Genomic DNA, 23,804 nt, shown 5'->3' with positions numbered 1-23,804 from the left:
AAAAATATTACAATATTTAGAATATATTTATCAAGTACACTTAAAGTTTTTAAGAATTTTTTTAGGTTACAAATATTTAATATCTTAAATTTTTTTATAATGAGAGATGAGAGGAATAAATATCAACCATTGGATTCATCAAGAGAGAGAATGTATTAACCACATTAATGCATTAACCTTCTCATCTCTCATTTTAAAATGCTCTCACTTGATAGGGAATGAATCCTCTCCTTCATTTCATTCTCTCCAACTATCTCCTTCACTATTTTATCTCTATCTCTCTAATATTTTCTCTCTCTTAAACCTTTTATCAATATTTTAATGCTATATTTTTATTTAAGTTTGACCACACAACAAAATATTTCTGAGTCCGTGGCTGTGCATAGAATTGTTTCCAATGATAAAGAAAAAACACCTAACTTGTACTATACTTTTTCCATTAAATTTTCTTGCGGCACATGCAACCTTACCTAGCTACTTTATTAGCATGTTAAAAGAAGCAATTGCTTAATCATCTTTTTTGCATTATTAAACTAATCAAGATTAGCTAAAATGGTAATAGAAGTGATTGCAAGTTATCCTCCACTCACATTGTGCTTTAAATATGTATTTGTACTTGCCCCAAAAGAATGCTCAGCTAAGAAAACTATTCAAGAATATCCTTTTCAATTATGCAATGACGATTATGTGAAGCTTTTACCATAAGTTCATGTGATTCACTTGGTAAAACTAGTGGGAAAACTAATCATATTTTTTATTGACAAAAGTAAATCAAAGACAAATAGATGCATGATTAGTGCAACCATGTCTCTCTCTACATTTGATAATTTGGTACATGACGAATTCTGCTTTCTCTATTTTTATCTACTTTTCTAGCTTTTGTAATTATAATTAAAAAAAAACTACTCTCTAGCTCCAATCTCCACATATCTCTTTCCTCTTGACAATATATAGAGTGGTGACACTTGCAAATTGGGCTGTATTTTTTAAATTATTTTATTTGTCATTCTATAATTAACTATTTAATATTAAATATGATGAGGTTCTTTTGGATATATTTTTGTGAAAAAACTAATTCTCTCTTCACCACATCTTTTGTCGATCCATCCAACACTTTTGAGGTCTCTAATCTTCGTTTCAAAGCAACGGTGTGACATCAACTTCTGAACATCAACCTTTTGCTAAGGAATAAGGATCTAGATTCTTAAAAGCTCTTCCGTTTCTTCTCTCTTCTGATGTTCAGATCAACCTTTCTCTTGACTACTTGTAGATGACTCTCATGTCATTTCATGAGGAAAAGTCTTTCTTCATTCCTTATGGACGAATTCTTTCAAAACTCTTCATTCAACAAGGAACAAGGAGTAGAAACTTGTTGTAAATCATAAACACTTTGTTTAGAATTTGTAAAGTCTTAGACAATTTGTTTGAGCATGGAAGTCTCGAACTAGGTTGCTGGAAGTCTCTTTCAAGTTTAATTGAGCAAGGAAGTCCTGAACTGGTGTGTTTTAGACAAGGAAGTCTCATTGAGGTTTGATTGAGCAAAGAAGTCTTGGACCGGGGTGTCTTAGCCGGTTGTAATGAGGTTCTAATTATAGTGAAAATATCTTGTGGGACAAGAGGACTGGATTACTCTCGTTATAGAGGAACCAAGATAATTTATGTATGTGCTTTTACTTGTTGCTTCTATGCTTTAAATATTTTCGATGTTATTTACTCTTGCTCAGAATATGAACTTGGTCAGATTCATAAGCTGTTGTTCTACGAAGCAAAAGTTTACAAGATACACAATTCAACACCCTTTCTTGTGTATTTTTCCCACCTTCAGAACCTAGAAGTGGGGTTATCTGTGACTCAATGACCATAAAGATGGTTGATAGATACTAAATAATTCATGCTGAGGGACATGAGTGATCTAGATGGAATTCTCCCATCCTGCATAACAGGATAAATGTCTAAGGGTTCAATATTGAAACGAACAAGGGGACGCGGTTTATGCCTTATGTTTAATATAGACATGAGATCAAAAGGATAATTGTACACACAAACATTATCACATAAAGGTTTTTTATATATCACATGACATTTTTGTGACTTGGATGACATTGATGTATTGCTAGATACCGCTTAATATTAATTATATTAAATATGTGATTTAGTATAAATACCAACATCATGATAACTTACAAGGTCACACATATAAGGACATATTGATGAGATATTGAAAAAAATAGTGAAATATGGAACACTGTAAGGTTAGTATGATGTATTAAAGAGAATTATTGAACACTGTAAGACGATTAAAGGAATGGTAGAACACCATAAGGTACAATGAACTTAAGTGGAATACAAAATAGAGTAAGGTACCGTGCACTTAAGTGAAATACAATACACCGTAAGATATGATGCACTTAAGTGGATATTTTCAGCTTGCACCTCAGACAAGTGGTTATATAAATAAAACCCTTATGCAAAAGCTTTTTCACTTGATAAGATTTGGTTTTGAGCCCTAGCCGCATTCTCTTTCTCTCTATATGTCTCTATTTCTCTCTCTCTCCCTCTCTCTCTCTCTCTCTTTGTCTCTGTCTGTCTGTCTGTCTCCCTCTCCCTCAAGGTCTTCATTTGTAGTAGCTAGAACTGAGATTTAAGATATTCTATTTGTATGGACTGAGTAGAGGCGTTATTCTTTGTTCATCGCTTGTAAATGTTCATCTAATTATGCATCCAAGGTTTTAATTAACACAAGATGTAAATATTTTTATCACTGATCATGCTCATTCGTAAGGATCAATGTAAGGGAAATTTTTGGTTTCCGTTCCCTACTCAAAGGCCATCACAACCGGAGCTGACTTGCAAAAAATATATAGGATCAACTTATCAAATTTTTTCAAAAGGATAACGAATTATTTGCTTGGTAGGCCAAAGAAATTCCAAGTATAAATCCTGGGGTGGCCTGTCACTTATTGTGCTTGCGATGAAATGTCACGTATGTTGCTCAATGTCGTCGAAAGCAATCGTCCGCGAAAGCAAATATTAACAACATGGGCGTCAAATATCTCTTATATGTCAAATTTATCACCAAAACCTGGTTATCCAATGTCGAAATAGTGATGAAATCTAGCAATATATGTTGCATGTACGTCAATTACTTGGATTTGAATCGAGTGTGCCCAAAAGACGCACACCACATGCATCACATAGACAAGTCATTAGACAGTTCTTTAGGGTTTGAACTTTTATCCTTCATGGATGCTTATGTAGGTTACAAAGGACCTGAATAAGAGTAGTAAAAAACATTTATGATAATGAAAAGTGATTTATGAAATAAAGTAATGCCCTTCAATCGGAAAAAAATGCCAAGCCTACCTACAAGAGGACGATGAACAAGGTTTTCAAGAACCAGATAGAAGACATGTTGGAAGTATACATGAATGATATGATTATTAAATTATGAGAGGATACATAACACACCAGTCAATTAAAGGTCGTCCTTGAATAATTTAAAAAACAAAACAAACACTAGAATCAAACCTAGTGCATGTTCAGTGTTAAAAAGGCAAGTTACCAGCATCCAATCTCATTGGGAGGAGAGTAGAAGTTAATCCAAATAAAATAAAGTTGTGATAAACATGGAAGATCCATATAAAAAGGGAATCCAAATACTAAATGGGTTGTTAGTCACCTTGTCAAGGTTCATCCACATATCACCCTGTTACACCTTGCCATTTTACAAAATTTTAAGAAAATAAACCTTTTTTCGTGGACACCTAAGTTTTAAACCTATTTTGTGAAGCTTAAAGAGGCATTCTTCCAACCATCACTCTTGGTCAATCCTCAAGAGAGAGAAACATTACTCGTATATCTATTGTCATTAGGAAAGTTTTGCAAGGACTAAAAGTACGATACCTCAAGGATAATTTTTTTCCTGGTCCCTTGTAATGTTAACTCGTAAGTTAAGGCATTATTTATTGGCACATTAAATTATATAAACAAACTATCCCATTTGAAAATATTTCTTCAAACCAGAATTATCAGGGAAAACGGTAGAGTGGACCGTGGAACTCTTCGAAGTCGACATTTCCTACGAGTTTTAAAAGGTGCTTAAAGCCAAAATTTTAGTCTACTTCATTATGGAAACCACGTCTGACGAACCAAAATTTCCTTCACGATGGACAATGTTCTTTGAGGGATCATCTTTCATCAAAGGCAACAAAATCAGTCTCTTATTGGAAAGTAATAATGATCGTACTGTATAGGGTACAATAAGATTGAAATTTCTAACCTCCAACAATAAGGAGGAGTACAAAGCTTGTTTAGATGGATTTCAAACTGGCCTCAAAATGGGAGCTGAAGAAGTAACACTCAGTCTGATTCATATTTGATCACATTCAAAGTAAAAGGAGAATATAAGGCCATGGGTTAAGATCATCTCCATTTTCTAAAATAAATGGAAAATTCCATTATTATAGTTTTATGTGTATAAATTTAAATAATTATTAAATATATGTCACACATGTCTTAGATATATGATCCATTTACACATAAAACTATAATAATGGAGAAAATGGAGAGAGAGAAAAATGGAGAGGATCCTAATCCTAAGGCCATTAATTCAATCATGCAACGATACATGGAAAGCATAAATACTATCATTCCCCAACTACAAGATGTTCCATTAGTTAATACCATCCAATTGTAAGATGGCTCGAGTGGGCTAGAAGTTATTTCAGCTAAGAAGTCAGCAAACGGTTGAGCGTTAAACGCTTTTCTTGCTTTGAAAGATACCTCAAACTCAAACAACTCAATGGAACATCTTGATAATTATCCAACGTATATAACCAACACACGAAAGACTCAAGGTACCATTTTATGATCTCATAACTTCACTTCACTCATCTTGAACTCTACAACTAACTTGGGCGTTGAAGTCCTAATATTTCAGGTCCACTCCGCGCTATCGTTTCAGAGATTAGACTCATTGCGCCAACAGTTCGTCATCGCCAATCAATCACAATTTTGATTCCATTACAAAACAGATCTCACGGTACATGTTCTAATAGGCAAGTGTACGCAAATAGAAGGTTCTAGAAACTTAAAACATAGAACCATAGTATAAATATCTAACAAATACCCTAAAATTAAGTACACACTTTTCTAACCTTAAATATGTTGCACATTTAACTATCACTAACTTGAAAGTCAAATTATATTATATGCAGATATCCCAATTGAACCGGAGCAATAAATCATATTTACAATACTAGAGTTGACTATCAGGTTCAACCCATCTTTTGTAAACCTCATCAATTTTTAGCGAGATCAATAACCATTAGAGCTTATGGATTTGTAATTTTCTAAGAATGATGTTCACTTTTCAAGCAGTGCAAGCTGATTATGTGTGTGCGAGTCTAGTAATTGACCACAAAAAAAAAAAATCAGAGTTTTAAACTCTAATTGTTAAATGATTAAGCTTACAAATTACAAAGTGATTGAAAACATGTTGTAACATCTAACTGACGCGTGGATGCCTTGGAAGGGAAAGGAAGAAAAGAGAACACTTTTACTTGCCACAAATACACCTTAATAGTGCCTTAATTTTTTTTTCCTTGTTAGGTTTATAACTAAAAAAAATAACAAACAGAATTCTCTCTTCTCTCTCTCATAAAATAAAGTGACAAATATATTTTCCTTTATTTACTTTCATACTAGTGTACTTCCAAAAACTTTCCTAATACATCTCAAAAGCCTAATGTTCGTTAGACCATCTCCAATAGTAGTTCCTTCTAATAAGTTCTCCACCTAGACATGCCACATCATAGTACCATTGCATTGCAATGCAACTATGAAAAAATTGTGGTACCCAATCAAATTAGTTTATGAGGTAAAGTTGTGGGCCCAATAATAACGTTTTAGAATTATACAATTAAAATAAAAATTATAAAAATTATTTTAAGATGATGTGGCTAGTGGGACCCATAAAGAACCCAAAAATGGGTTGCACCATTAGAGATGCTCTTAGGAGCAACTTTCACTAACTTTATCACCTGAAATTTGCGGTTCAAATAGTTTCCGGCAACTTTCTAATCTAATTTGATGTTTATGTTTTTTTTTTTTTTGGTTTGATCCTTCATTATTAAGCTAAAACTAATCTTGACAAATTAAATCATTATTACTTTACCAAAACAAAAAGCATATACCCTATCCTTAAATCCCAACCACATTCCCTCACCAGACATATAAAGTTTGCATGCATGGTAGTGGAATAACCTCGATTAGGGGTCTGCATTCTTATAGTTTAATGTTAAATTGAAAAGACAAGTTCACAAACATACATCTCAAGACTAAAGCCTACCTTAAGTATTTAAAAAACTACTTTCTTTAAAAAAAATAATACAAACCTGCTTTTAATTATAGTATTATTTTTATAATTTTATTTATTTATTCATTCAAGTTTTAAGTTAAAGACGGTCGCTTTGGACCACACATTTATAGGTCTCAAATTTTTTATTCTAATGTAATTAACAATCATATTTTATGAATATTTCTTATATGATTATATGATTATAAATTTTACTCATTAATTTTGATTTGATTACAGTTTTGATCTCATATCTTATAGATCAATAATTTCAAATTTAAACTATTTTTTTATCTTTCTCTTTATATTAAAAATTGATGAATTATCTAATTTTTTTAATTTAAATTGTATCATATAATTTCACCAAAACTTTATGTATAGTAATTTGCCGCGTTCACAAATGATATGTCATTTAAAAATGAACACATACAAAAATATAATAAAAAGGCTAAAATTATTTAAATTTAAAATAATAGAATTGATTTTGATAATAAAATTCAATAAGAGATTAAAACAATTTATAAATATATTTATTAAAAAATAATCAATTTTGTTATACTATTTAATATTATTTTTTTATATTATTTGGTATATACTAAAGCAATTTTACACTAACATCCAATTAAAATAAATTATTTTAACAAAAGAAAGAAACATGGAAAACATAGTTATTAAAATAATTTAATTATAAAATTTATTTATTTTATTTTGAATTTCATTATTATGTATGATTTCATTTTGATTTGATAAGTGGTTTTACACGGATAATATATTTTAATTAATTTTTTAAAAAGTAATTTTAATTTAATATTAATAATATTTTAATATAAATTTTTCTTTGAGAGCTCGATTAATTTTAGAAAATCAAGAGAGGCTTAAATATAAAAAAAGAGAAAAAAATATACATTGACATTGTAAAGTAATATTTGTAAAATAATTTTATACTATTCCTTAATTACATGTATCATGCCAAATCATCTTAATAATTTTAAATTAATTGTGTGACATGATTAATTGATAAGTGTAAAACTATCCTTATTCTCTTATAAAAATACTTTTTTTAATTATAGCATTTAATTATATTATTTATTTGAGAATCAATTGCTATTTGTTTTTTCAAAATCTTTTGCTCAAGTGGGCCCACATGTTCCCTTTTCCCTCCCTTTAAATACTCCTCCCCACACCTTCATTTCCTCCCTTTTCCCTTTCCTTCCTCCCTCCGGTTCACTCTTTGCAATTTACCGGGTTTTTTAAAAATCTCTTATTTGACCCGAGCCATGTCATTCCAAACCGAAGAACCGGTTCAGTCACCATCCACCCCGGTTCTCGAAACCATGCTTTCAGAAAGTGAAATACAATACCTCATTTCCCTCATTAACCAACCAGAATATCCGACCAGTTCTAGCTCCGGTTCACAGGGTTCAAACCGGGCGATTTACTCTTCAGAAGAAAGAAAGCTGAGGCGCATGAAGTCGAACCGGGAATCAGCTCAACGGTCCCGTTGCAGAAAGAAGAAGCATTTAGAGAATACCACGAACCGGTTGAACCGGTTGAGAATTGAAAACCAAAAACTAAAAAACCAACTATCCTTCACCATGCATCAACATCTTCTACTTTCCCTAGAGAATGAACAGTTAATATCCGAATCCATTGCACTTTTAGCAACACTTTCAAATTTATGTGCCATTTTAAGCAACACCTTACCTTTATAAGTCACAATGAGAGCAATATTTACACCAAATAGTATATTTAACAAATCAATTAACTACTACACTTAATTATATTTATAACTTATATTATATTATGAAGAAAAAAGGAAAAAATATTATTGAAATTACGAATCCGATATCATTAAGATGATTCATCGTTAATATTGCGGTCGTAATTGCGAATTGTCTGAGAAAATGTCTAGTTGGTGCATGAAGTAGTGCTTGCTATAGCTAGAAGCTACTACTTTATTACTTTTTTTTTCTTCTTTATTTATAAGTAGAAGAAGTAAACATGCTTTTCAAACTTTGTAGTGGCTTTTGATAAGAAGCCCACGTTGTTGGAAATACAATATAGGTGTTTTGTTGGTTTACTTTTTTTTTTATATCATGTTTGTAGCCTTTAACTTTTAGCTTTTGTAAATTTATACTTTATTGAGTGGTGAAAATGAAGAGATATATAGTGAGAAAAGTTTGAGAAGTCAGAAGTGGTTAGGGTTGATTGGAATCTCTGTTGAATATATATTGTTGGTGGGTAGTCTTAGTTCAATGTAATGTAAATATGCTACTAGCTATGTAATATGGACCAAAAAAGGTCATGGAATATAAATATATATAGTTTTTATTTTATATTGTCTTTTTAGATATACTTTTACTTGACTTCTGTGAGGTCATAAAGGGACCCTGTTGCATGAACAAATTTTTAGTTTTTCTAGCCATACATCCCTTTTCCCCATTTTTTACTGTACACCAATTTTTCTCAAAAATAGAAAAAGTAGAATTTGTCGAGAATAATGCAAGTGTAATGAATGTGAACGTGGTGACTTGAACATTTAAAAATGAGATAACTCAATCAACTAAAATTTTAAGTGGAGAAGTGATGTGTCTCCCATATCCCAAAAATAACAATGGTTTTTATGAGTGACAAATATATTTTTCCTTTATTTACTTTCTCTTACTAATACTTTCAAAAAAAATTGCGGTTAGGAGCAACTTTCACTAACTTTTTCATCTGAAATTTGCTGTTCAAATAGTTTCCAGCAACTTTTTAATCCAATTTGTTGTTTATGTGTTTTTTGTTTGGTCCTTCATTATTAAGCTAATTAAACTAATCTTGACAAATAAATCATTATTCCTTTACCAAAACAAAAAGCATATACCCCTATCCTTAAATCCCCACCACATTCCCACACCAGACATATAGAGTTTGCATGCATGGTAGTGGAATAATCTCGATTAGGGGTCTGCATTCTTATGGTTTTATGTTAAATTGAAAAGACACATTCAGAACATACATCTGAAGACTAAAGCCTACTTTTAAAAACATATTAAAAAAACTATTCTTAAATAAAAATATAAAAACCTACTTTTAATTATAGTATTATTTATTCTTATAATTTTATTTATTTATTCATTAAAGTTTTAAGGTAAAATATTTAATAAAATAAATTTATTCTTGTAATTATTTATTATTCTTGTAATTATAAATATTTGACAAAGGAATCAACATGGAGACAAAGGAGGCAATGATGTAATCAACATAGAGAGAAATCAATATCTAAGTGTTCCCACACAACTTTGTGTACAAGCACTTGTCATAAAAATTTGATGAAGAAAAATTTTAGATGATCAATGCATGATGATTCAAGAAGGTTTTTAGATGAAGTGAGAGATGAAAATATGAGTAAATTAAAGTAGTTTAGTATGAATTACAAGCATCTTGATTATTTTCTCTCATATCTTTATTTGAATTTCTATGTTCAACCTTCTTGATCAATTTCATCATTGATGCGCATGACACTTTTGATCATTTTCTTCTTTGATAATCTTCGTCTTCATCAAAACTAGATATAAGATGTATTCTTCACAATCTCTCTTTTTGATGATGACAAACTCTTTGAATTTGTGTTTTGATAGTGATTGAAAAGTCCCCCTTTAAGTTATGTGTTTCCCATTTAATTGGTGAATCTTGCAATGATATAGTCAAACTTTTGATGTCATTGGTTTGGTGCTAGTTTTAATCTATACAAGGATTTGACAAGCTTCCCTACCTTTTGTTCATTACCAAGAAGCACATAATCTTATGATTTCTCTAGATAAATCTCCATTTTGAAATGTCGTTTTGACATCTATTTAATGAACTATAAGGTTATGCAACGAAGTTAATGCAAACAATATTTTAATTATCTTCGTCCTTGCTATCGGTGCATATGTGTCAAAATAATTAATATCTTCCTTTTGTCTAAAACTCTTGGCTAATAATCAAGCCTAATAGGAGTAGGTGTACCATCACTATGATACTTCCTTCTAATCACCCATTTGCATCCAATGGATCTTGTGTTTAGAATATTTCTACGACACAACAATTTACCCTTTGATACTTGAAACAGAAGTCTCGGTTGCCATTGTTTGATTTACTATAAGATTGTTAGAAAAATTAATGGTAAATTAAATGGATTGAGACTAGAATCATAAATGAATCACTTTCCTTATAGTATTTCAAGCCCTCTTGAATTGTCTTAGAGTTTGTACGTAGAAATATCCAGAATAATTCAGCCTATACTCGAGTTTGCACAAGACCGATTAAAATTCGAATATAGAAGAGATCAAATTACACCCGAAGAGTTACACTACGAGTTACACTCGTTTGTAACTTCATTTCGAATAAATATTTTTAAAAAAACTCAATTGTTGGATTGAAACATAATATAATATACATCATACCTATAAAATTTGAAATTAATCTATAATAATTTACTATGTCATTGAATTACATCAAAATTAATGTTATATGAAAGTTCATTTTAATGTTAATTTTTGGATATATTGATGGTATAGTAAATCATTATAAATTAATCTCAAACTTTATAGATGTGATCTATATGATATTATGTTTCAATCCAACGGTTGATTTTAAAAATATTTAATCGAAATGAAATTACGAGCGAGTGTAACTCACGGAGTAATTTGATTCATCCTATATATATATATATATATATATATATATATATATATATATATATATATATATATATATATATATATATATATATATATATATATGGGAGAATATCAAGTGAGAGCATTTTTAAATGAGAGATGAGAGGAAGAAATATCAACCATTTGATTCATCAAGAGAGAGAATGTTAATACATTAATGAGGCTATTAATTTCTCTCTTGATGAATCAAATGGTTGATATTTCTTCCTCCCATCTCTCATTTAAAAATGCTCTCACTTGATATGCTCCCATATATATATATATATATATATATATATATATATATATATATATATATATATATATATATATATATATATATATATATATATATATATATATATTTGCAATTGATGCTTAGAGAAAATGGCTGGTTGGTGCGTGAGGTAGTGCTAGCTATAGTTAAATGCTACTACTTTATTATTTATAAGTAGAAGAAGAAACAAATGCTTTTCAAGCAGTGTAGTGTGGCTTTTGATAAGAAGCCCACGTTATTGGAAGTACAATGTAGGTGTTTTGTGGGTTTACTTTTCTTTATCATGTTTGTAGCCTTTAACTTTTGTAAATTTAAATTTTAGTGAGTTGAAAATGAAGAGATGAAGAGAAAAGTTAGAAAAGTGTTTGTTGATTGAATCTCTATTGAATATTATATATTGTTGGTGACTAGTCTCATTTCAATGGAATGTAAATATGCTGCTAGCTATGTAATATGGACCAAACAAGGTTATGGAATATGAATATGGATACACGTAATAAATTCTCTTAGACAACTAATCATAAAATTTTAATTAATTAAAAAATAAATATTAGATTTTTTCTCTCCTTTATAATCACAAGCATCCCATAAATCTAAATAAAAAAAATTAAAAATTAAATAAATTAAATTTTTTCTGATTTTTTATTGGTTGTTTCTAAGAATATGGGTTTATGATTTTTCCATGCAAGAATTCCTCTATGAATATATAGTTTTTATTGTCTTTTTAGATAACTTTAAATACTTCAACTGCCTAGACTTGACTTTAGACTAGTTTGACCGCTTATACATTTTACAAAGACATATATAAGCAAGCTCTCATGCACATTGGCGGATTCATGCACATATATAAGCACTAAAAAAAATAAAGAATCGAGTGGCCCATATTTTGATCGTGTGAGATCATAAAGGGATCCTCTTGCCTGTGAACAAATTGTACACTATATTTTGGGAAAAAATCTCAAACTACACATCTATTCAGTGTAAGATCATAAAGGACCCCTTTGCATGTGAACAAATTTTAAATTTTTTCTCCATACACATATTTTCCCTTATTTATCATTGGACACCATATTTTCAGAAAAACTCTCAAATATACATCTATTACGGTGGTACGAGTATACGAGGCTACGGATTAGGGATGTACTTGCAAAATTAACATTTCAACACTCAAATTAGGAAAATCAAAGAGATGTAATTTTGCAAGATTGAAGTGAATGAATACCTACAATATCTATTAGAAATATCCTAAAGTCTCACATTGGTTGAAGATAGAGCATTTAAAGAGTATATAAAGAGGGACACTCCTCACCTTACCAACCGGTTTTGTAAGGATGAGTTAGGTCAAACTCTAATAATACCGCATGACGGTTGCTGATGAGTCAAAACTTCAAATCTAGTGTGTGACCTTCTGGTGAATGTCCACTTGTTCATCAACCTTCAACGAGGGTATTTTAGATTGGACTTTTAGAGATAGGTCAGTCTTTATAGACCATTTGACATACTTGAAACAGTTTCCCTCAAGTTTTTATTGCTACATTGTTATATCTTAATTTTGTCCGTACATTTCACCATTATATAATTTTTAATGGCATTTTAACTTGAATGAATGAGATAGTCAATTTGATGGAGATTTGAGTGTAAAGAACATCAAACGTAGGGTCCGGTTTCAAATCTCACATTTCCCCTAACCATATCACAAACAGAATTTGATTGGCATAGCTTTTCTGCATACACCTGTGCACCATAAAACTTCTTCACTTTGTAAGCATTTAATAAAAACAATGAAACCTCCACATTGTTTAATATTGTTTAAGATTTGTATTGAATGAAAAAGATAAATTTTTTCTCGTTTGAGAGAAGTAATTCAGATTGTGTGTGCTTTAGAGATCGGAGAATTTTGCTTCAGCAAGTGAAGACGAGAGCTATGAAAAAATAAGAAACTTGGGTTTTGTTTCTATTTTGTTTCATTTTCATTTACATCATTTGGGAAGATATATTGGACTCTTTTTTTTTAAAACTTTGAATTTTTGTCATCACTAATTTATTTTGCTTTCATGAAAAATTGGATCAGTAAAAGTGTAAAATGAGGGCAGCCACACTTTTGATACTTTTCTTATGTGTATTTTTTTTATAAGAAAAAAAAAAGGAATTTCTAAGTTTAGATCAATTATTATAAAATTGTTTTAATTGAGTGGGCTGGGCTTAAGATCATTTTACACTTAGCACCCTTTTTTCTAACCTACATCCCTGCTAATCTCCATTTTTGTTTTAATTATTAGAATAATCATTATTATTAGGAAAATAGGTCAAATATAAAAAATACAAAAAAACATATTTTTTCTATGTTATATTAGTAGGTTATTTTATTAGTCATAAAAAATACAAAAAAAAAAATCAAATATCAAAAACACCATAAATATGTCTTTATTTCTGTTTAGTAAAAAATTAATTCACTTGTACATATCTTTAATTCTCCGATTAAATCAAAATTTTTACACCACTTGTAAATAGTTTGTCACTTATACATATTCAAGTAATTTTAACAATCAAAACTAATTCAACGTTTTCGAAAATAATAGGATAGGTGGATGTACATCCACTACGTCCTCGAGTAATTGATTGGTTGGCGTACGTCACATCGATCAATTATCCAATCAAAACACACTAAGATTCATCTCAACTCATCAAATAACACTTTTGTGCCCCCGTGCATCTAATTCAAAACCAAGACAAAATCATTTTCATAAATTAAAATTAACCAACCAACAAACTTTTATACAAACTACGATGACTTTGATTTTCTCATCCTCTGATGAGAGATACGTAGGCACAAGGTTGCGTAACCAAGATGAGTCAACTAATTATTTTTTTCTTCAAATTTTAACCCTTGTAAATACTTTTCCTTGTGTAAATAAATAGAAGTAAATAAATGATTAAGCAAACATTCCTTTAGACAAACACACATATCTTAGGCTAGAGAAGGTTTCCCTTGAGTACAAGGGAGGTGAGGGGAACCTAACACCTTCCTCTCACTTAATCGACTCCTAAACTCTTATTCGGTTGCGACGACCATCTTATCCATACCTTTAGAGTTTATCATCATTTCCCCTATTCCTTAGGAATGAAGAATATATAGTGGCGACTCTGTGATTTTTCCGGCCGCGACAACTGGCGACTCTGCTGAGGATTGTACTTTTCCAAAGAGAGTCAAGTCTACCCTTTAGTTTTAGGATTGCATGTTTTTGTTTGCATATTTTTATTTCTTGCTTTTATTGGTTTATTGTTTTATTGTTTTATATATATATATATATGTATATATATATATATATATATATATATATATATATATATATATATATATATATATATATATATATCATGTTGGGAATTATCTTTTTGTGAGAAGCTCTACATCTAAGCTTGAGAAAAAGCATAGGCTTAAAAAGGTAGTCGTGTCATATCAATTCGGGAGATATCCATCTCATAGATTGGTATATAGACTCCACTCAAAGTAGATCATTTCAGACCCGTCTTCGTGGTGGGGGCACGCCCCTTGTTATGTTGATAATCTGGATATGACACGTGACTATGGGAACTTTATCTAGAACCCGTTTCACCTTTGATGACCTTATCAATCCGCGAGAACTACATTTCAAGGATTGGTACCAAGGTCCCGCTTAGATGAGACTTATCCAAGAGGGTCACAATGGTAGGGCTCGCCCCTTATTATGGCAAAACTCTAGGTAAGGTTCTTGACACTAGGAACCCTTATCTATAAACCCTAGAGCCTACACGTGAGGGGATTAGGTAGTAAAATCATAGAACCAACCTATCATAGGGAGCCTTCCCAAATAAGGTGTTCTTATGTCTGTCAATATCCTTAAACCCATTTGGGTTACCTTATGTATGTCATCATCCCTAAATTCGTAGGGGTTTTCTGAGCTATGTCATTATCATAAACCTGCATGTACATTGCATCTCCATGAAAAAGCTTTTAGCATACCTTAAAAAGAAAAAAAAGTATTTTTGCATACTCATGCATCCGTAATCCGGTGTCGCGCATGGGTCAAAACGAGTATTTTGTAAAATGGTAGTATAACGACAATGGCTCGAGTCGTATCGTAAGGATTCTTGTAATTTTAACCAAATTAAATCGAATGGGGGTGGTTCTGAATCGATTTACATTAAAAAAAATTAATTATCAAAAGCAGATTATGAATTAAGCGGTTATAAAGCAAACAGATTCACTGCCTCGGGTTCTACTTATAATCGATTGCTACAACTACAGTTTCCTAAGCGGAGTCTCTATCCTATTTGAACACAATATCATTCAACAAGCGTGATCGATATCGTAAGATATATATTCCTATTGCCGGATTAAGCATACGGTTATAGATATTGCAATTTAACGGTTAAGCAGAGTTGAATTGCAATCAAAAGTCAAGAACATATATCAATCAAATTTAATCAACAATAATACATGGAAATCGAATTAAGCAAACAACAATCATATAATATTATTGAAAGGAATAGAATTCTGATTACCGTTATAACAATCTCAAAGTTTTGGAACCTGAATACATCAAATCCGTTTGGATAGATTAGTTCTCCATTATGGTTCTTTCAAGCGTAAGAAAATAAAATTCGTGAATAGAAAAGTAATCTACTTTAGCGGCTTCCAGCCCTTATAAAATAAAATAAGGTTTTCACTAAAAAAAACCAAACCGGGTCGAAAACATAACTCAGACCCACAACAAATGACCTAAAACAAAAATATATCTAATGCTGAAACTTCAAACGAAATTCTGGAAATGATGCACTCCGATTCTGCCTTTGAATCTAACAAGAAAGTTGTAGCTCTTTCTCTTAGCTTTACGGCGATTATTAGAACGCGTCGATCTGACTCCCGTAGATTCAGTTATGACAATTTTAGTGCAGACTGCTAATGTTGAAAATAAAGTGCGAAAATCAAATAAGTGCAAAAATAAATTGATTTATAAAAACACATTAAAATAGAAAAATAACCCAGGTAAAGTATGGAAATGCACAAGTATAAACATAGAGGAATGTGCATCAAAATGCACTGATCAATCCGAATACACGCACTTGCATAAAATTCATATTTTTTCCATATTTACCCTTATTCAATTGTCATCCATCTAGAAGATTTCCCGATACTCATAAATAAACTCAAAGCAAGTCTCAAGAAGCTATGGAGGAACTCAATAGAGGCCAATAACTGTTGATCAAAGACACCAAGTTCAAGACCTATCAATGACAAGTAGTTGAATTTTTAAGGAGGGATCCCATAGATGAACGATCTCCTTTTACTTTGACAAATGCAAGAACATCAAGAAGCTCTCTTAAAGTCAGTGGATCAACAAGGAAGATCATCCCTAAGATCATTAGAATTTTTATTTCCATTTGTAATTTCTTTGTTGCTAAGTTTTATTTGTTCTAAGCTTGTACTTTTTTATTAGTAATTTCAATAAAATGAGTATGCTTGTTTTTGGAATCAATCCATTCGTATTCACTCTTTCTTATGCCATCACTTACCATAAATATCAATGTTTTTTATTTCACCTTTCACCTGTTATCAAACTTTAAGGGAGAATGATGTAAACTAAATAAACAACTTTAAAGTTGTTTTTTCGTTATTAGTGGTATTAGATATGGTGCACCCTAATATTTTTTTCAAAGTTATTGTGAGTATGGATGTTAAATCAGTCAAAGTGAAGCATGATGTTAAACAAGATGGAGTGAATAATGATTTAAACCGGGTGCTCAACTGATTGTTGTTGAGCTATATGCTCGTGCATAATTTACAGATAAACAAGAGTTTATTGTTTGTGAACATATGCTACAATGGGTATGATGGAGGCCGATAAATTGGGGTTTGGCATTGTTATTGGAAGGTATGACAATGGTCCGGATAGAAGACAAGCATTTGTAACAATGAGATGTGAAAGAAGTGGCACGTAGAAACTGCAAATGAGGAAGTTGAAATGAGATGACACTGGATTGAGAAAATGCATGTGTCCATTTAAATTGCACGGATACCTTATGAAGAATGACACATGGAAATTTAATGTGATTTATGACATACATAATCATGCCTTGACTGACAAGCTAGTTGATCATCCCTTTTCATGTTGTCTTATTCTTGAAGAAAGGGAACTTGTTTCTGACATGACATTAAACATGGGGGCGTCAAAAAACATACTCACATATTTGAAACGGAAAAGTCCTATAAATATTTTAAATTTAAGCAAATATACAATGCGTGTGCTCGAAAAAACAAGGCAGTAAGAGGACCAAGATATGTAATACAACAACTGTTGTAACTTTTGGAACATGACCAATATGTTTCTAGGTATAAAGTTTATGAGGATAAAGTCACCGTTCGAGATATATTTTAGAGTCATCCATTTTGGGTGAGAATATGGACACAGAGAGATGGGAGGTTAAATAGGCCATTTCCGTTTAAGACAATTTCAAAAACATTTTAAGAAGCGTGAAATTAAAACACAATAACAAGAGAGCTTGGAAGTATCTCAATAAATTAAACTAAGTGAAATAATTCATGATGTTACCAAGGACTTGATTACTTCTATTGCAGGTCAATCAGAAAACAACCAAAGCCATTTTATACAAATCTATTTAAAAACTCCTTACATAGATGTTCTATCAAGACATAATTGGCTTCTTGATAATTCAATAAGGTCGATATACTAAAGACCTACGCTTATACATTAAATCTCTATAAACACAGTCTAACTATTATGGCATACAAACATTGTAATAATGCACTAATGCAATAGTAAAATTAATGAATACTAGAAAAATGAAAGGAGATATTGGAAGAAGAAAAGATATACAGAGATATATAGTTGTTCAGAGTTTGTCCTCGCTTTTCCTACTCCATTTTTAAGTTTGATACAAGCGTTTTTGTTACAACGAACTATCAAATGATAATTTCCTCTGTTGATGCAGACACTCAAACTAGTTAAAAAGTACAAGATCTCTATAGATCTTCATCCAATAACTTTTCTATCCACAATAATCTACTCCAAGTATTTGTATGTGGCAATCCACTCGATCCCACTAATTTCTTGTCTAATTGATTTCCATTAGCTAAGCGTTGATTGGATAACTCCTAGCCGTGTCTGCGAGCAATCTTTCTCAAACTTCAGAAAAGATGGATAACTTCCACCTTTGCCTTATAGACAATTGATACTTAATCTTGCCAAAGTCTTCCTTGGAGTATAATGAAACCCTTTCTTGGATAGATAAAAATAAAGACCTAAATGCATTCAAGAAATGATACCCGCACCTGTTGCAAACAACAAACTTCACACAAAAAATTAGATACCCCAATGTACCACTAGTCTCCCTTAACACTCAATCTTTAGAGTTGAAGGTCCACAGCAATGGAAAATGACTAAGGATGAAATGATGAATAACGACAGGCTATCTCACAAACACTCTAAAACTCAAGGTGTTAGTCAAGGGATTAGATGAATGTCTGAAGAAGACACACACACACACACAATGTTCTCTCAAATACATTGAGCGGATTGTAAATGTTGAAAGTAACGACAACTATGGTTTTCAAGTTGTGTCAGGTTTGATCTATAAAGGAGATGAGAACCAACAATTTGTCCGCTGCCATCTTGTAAAAGAGATGATGATGCATAGGGAATCAAACATAAAACCATACGGGAAAAAAATAAAATTATGATGAAATTCTCAATTCCCTTGTTGAAGTTCTTTGTGAATAGGTCCTTTGAATTGGCTATATTTTGCATAACAACTACATGGAGAAGTGTTCAAAGTGTTTAAGAATGATCTAGCTTGCTTAAGTTGTATGGAACTACATAAGGGACACATGTTGAACACGATGACTCGGCATGTGGCACGACATTCAAGCCTTTTCTCAATAGGCCATATTGCTGCATTTTGGAAAAGATTATGCAGAAGATTTATTAAAGATTTTATTTCTATTTATTTAACAATATGATTAGGTGATTTGTTTGAAAGTTGTATGAAGATTAATTCAAATTTAAATGGAGATTTAAATTTGAATTTAAATTGAAACAAATCATATCTTATTGGAGAGATTTAAGGAATAAATAATATCCAACAATATCTACATCAATTATGGATAAAATCAAATCAAATATTCATGAAAAAAACCCCTTAAGAATTATGCTATATAAGGAGCTCTTTCCTAGTTTGGTAGACACAATTCATTCATTACAGATCTATAGAGTTTAGGGTTCAAAAGTGTCCTTGTTTTATGTACACCACTATGTTTCAATAACTTGGCATAGTAGGTTTGTCTAGTATAGTTGTAAGATTCAACATCACTCATAGTTGTGATTAAAATTGATCACTAGAGTTTAGTGATTGTTATCCCTTATCACGGGTTGTGTGATAGAGAAGAAACTGAATAGGTTCTCATGTTTAAGGGAATGTTGTAAATAGAAATTCATTGGGTAGTGTCAGGAAAGGCATAGGACAACACAAGGCTTGTTGTTATTTGTAAGGTTGATTGTACTAAGCTACTAATAGTGAATTTCCTTTCTTGGGTTGTCGACTCAACCCTCTAGACTTAAGTGTGGTTTCATCGAACTGGGTTACCAATTGATTATGTTATTTATTATTTTTTACTCCAGTATCGTGTACCTATTAATTCTGATGGCTCTAGTTTAACTTGTCAAACTAGGTGCTAGGACATCCCGTGAGACATGTGTCCCCTGAGGATTAAAATTACCTTGTTTCTTGTGCTAGTGGTCCGACACCGTCTAACAAATGGATACGCTTCCCAGAAATATGTCATCTTATAGTAAGTGCTTATGATAGAGTGTGTATTAATTTAACATGATATGGTTTCTTGGAAATATTCTTCCACTTCAGAGTAAGCCACCTCAAATTCTATCCGAACGTATCATATGTATAGGTTGGCTATCAAAAACACAACATTTTGTTCTGGTATATTTGAAATTGGGATGTCCTATACCAAACACGTCACCTGAGTGGACGACACATTTCACATTAGATGCTGAAACTTGGCCAGATTACTTCTTGGAAAGGATGAAAGAGTTCACCAAGTTGAGCGACATTGAAAGAAAAACAATTTGTGTTTCTAAATTTGCACTGCTTAATACATTGGTTCTGTATGAATAATGGTTTGGGTGGGCTTGCAGATGCATCTTAGGACACACCTTTTAATTATTAAAATAAATAGGGGACTAGACAGATGCGCATCTCCCTAAAAACCCTTATTTTTTTTTAAAATATGGCATATATAGAGATGCATCCTCGAAATATATCATACTGATAAGATAGTTTGTAAGATCCTAAGTGATCTACAATTTCTATAAATATTGTATCCCCATCTTACATTTGTGTATTTCAATAGCGCAAATATCTTACTTCAATTTAGGGTCTCTGAGGACATACTTATCATCGATCTGAAATCCAAACTGAACACTCTCTTGCGATATCTAGAAAATTGGAAAGTTGCCAAGCTCGACTATCGTTCACCTTCGACTGACAACGAAGGGAAGACACATTTCTAAAAATATTGTATCTCATTCCATTTTTTTTATAAAAACCAGAATGAATACATACCCCCATCTTACATTTGTGTATTTCAATGGCGCAAATATCTCACTTCAATTTAGGGTCTCCGAGAACATACTTCTCATCGATCTGAAATCCAAACTGAACACTCTCTTGCGATATCTGGAAAATAGGAAAGTTGCCAAGCTCGACTACCGTTCACCTTCAACTGACAATGAAGGGAAGACACGGTTATCCATGCTTTAACTAAAGACAAATTATGATTTAAAGGTTATGTGCATATTATAAGAATTAGCCAAAATTAGCCAAAGATATTATAAGAATGTTGCAACGTCCTTAACCACTCGTTTGTAATGGCATGTAATGTTAAATTTATGTTAATGTTAGCAATTATCTCTGTAATGTTTATTTTGATGTTAATTTATGTTGTTTTTTCTATACGACCATTGTTTTTTTTTATTGTTTTTGGTTTGAACTAACGAAACATATTCAGGAGATGCATCTCCAAAAACTAAAAGAAGTTACAAAGATGCATATCCGGATTAACTTTTTATGCATACAAAAAATGCATCTTCAGACTAAATTTTAATAAAATAATATTTTCTCAACAATTTTATCTGAGGCGTGTGTGAAAAAGTGCATCCAAAAACTCATATCCATATACTAGGATAAGTTGTAACTTTTCAAGAACACATGAGCACCCCTAAAAATGGAAAATATAAAATTGGATCAGGTCCTTTGAATCACATTTACCCTTGTCTACCTCAAAATATAAAATAAACTAGTGTGTATACCCGTGCGAGGCACGGGTTTAAATTTAGTATGATTGATTCCGATCAGTATGACTATAACGAAATTCAAAATAAATATATAATGATTAAGGATATACTCAGAGCCTTGGAACGTCTCCGTACAAGACACAGGATAAAAGGATTCAATAGATTTTTATACATAATAAAAATATTTTCTCTCATTTCAAAGGATTCAATAAAAAAAATATGATAATTCATTGATTTTCCGAAAATATTGACTTTTGAGATAGAATTTTCCAAATATTAAAAATAACTTTTATTTATTGACTCAAGTTTTAAAATTAAGAATTGTTTTTTACAAAGATAAATAAGATTCATATAGTATGAATTTACATTAACAAAAATATCATATGAATATAAAATTCATATATTATACATTTACATTTATTCATCTTTCTTATAAATATTTAACACATAATAAAATAAATTAAATATATAATTATCCATTTGTTTTTTCATTAGAAAGTTGTGATTTCTATACATCATAATTATCTTACATTTTTTGTTAAAATAAATATTATATCAATTTTTAGTATAAATGTTACCATTTTAGAGATGCACCATAAAATCTCCACGTTATTTTTTAAATCTTTTCCCTTTAAATTTGATTTTTTAACTATATTTTATTATAAATAATAATATGCAATAATAGTAATATTAATATGTAATAATGATATGTAATAATAGTTGATTTATATATAAAAATATATTATTCCATTCACTAAAACAAAACAAAAAATACAAATATTATTTGTAGATGGTTGGAATAAGAAAAGTTAGTGGGTACATTTGGTGGAAAATTGGTGCTTTGCAATATTAGTGAGCATTAGAAAAGGTACATAATTTCAATGCAATTTTTATACTGCTCAAGGAAGTTAATAAGAGTGTCAAGTGGCAAAGAACTCGTCTTGCAATCAAATTAAATGAATAACAAATAAATAAAATAAAATAAAATAAAAACAAAACTATGTTACATAAAGGTCTCTCAATTTCCATCCTCACTTATCTATTAAAAAAAAAACTTTATGCAATACAAAAGAAGAAAAAAACTTCTCTCTTGGAACCAAACATGACATTCTTTCCTTACCTCTCCAATTAAATCAATTAAACTGCATAAGAATTAATTAAATATAATTATTGTCCATTTATTAAATTTGATTAAAAAATAAAACGTTTCTCTCTCCAAAAAATCGGATGGAATCTCGTTGTTTCTCTCATTAATCCAATTAATCTATTTTTTTAATTCCAATAAAATCAATTAAAAGCTAAATCAAATCAATTAAAAAAAAGATTAACATCACACTTTCACCAAATCTGGAGCGAAAATCAAACAAAAAAAATATTACAAGGGTAAACTTTACACTTAGGGGGCAAAAGACATAGTATTTTTATATTTCAAGGGGTGTTCGAAAAAAAATTACAAGGAAAAAGCATATTTCGCCTAAATTACAAGGGTTTTGTATATTACCCTTAAAAAAAACCCTATAAAAAAATTAAATCCTCTCTCTGTTTGTAACGTGTAAAACCTATCTTCTCTTTTATATCCATCACACGCCCATTTCCTATGTTTCTCTACCTTTTTCTCTTCTCTAGGATTCAACAATCAAAACATCAAGTAAAATACCCTCAACCCACAGAAACCTTAACCCCAATCCATTATATAATTTCACGGTAAAAAAAGCAAAAACTTTAGGTACGTCTTCTTATTTTCTCCATCGGATTAGGATTGGTTGAGGGAATTTCGGATGTGGAGAGGATGATGGAGGATTTTGGCAAAGGTTTGTCATGAGAATGGTAGATGACGTGAAAGAAGTGAAGCTATGGTTTTATAGTGTGAGAAATGAGTGAATTTGGGGCGCATTGATTGATTTTTGGCCCGGAATCAAACATAACCTAAGATAAGATTGGAAAGTTGCAAATAATGATTATTGAATGACCGATATTTAATGTTCTCAATGGTCCAAGCACTCCTTATTTCACGTGAAAAATTCCCAACAGTGAAACCAATAACAACTTCTAACAATTCATAGTTAGTATAATTCATAGTTAGTATAAATAGAATGGAAAGAAATTGGTAGAATATATAA

Source organism: Vicia villosa, linkage group LG3 (genome assembly GCF_029867415.1).
Source record: "Vicia villosa cultivar HV-30 ecotype Madison, WI linkage group LG3, Vvil1.0, whole genome shotgun sequence".
NCBI lineage: Eukaryota > Viridiplantae > Streptophyta > Magnoliopsida > Fabales > Fabaceae > Vicia > Vicia villosa.
This window is presented reverse-complemented; position numbering follows the sequence as displayed.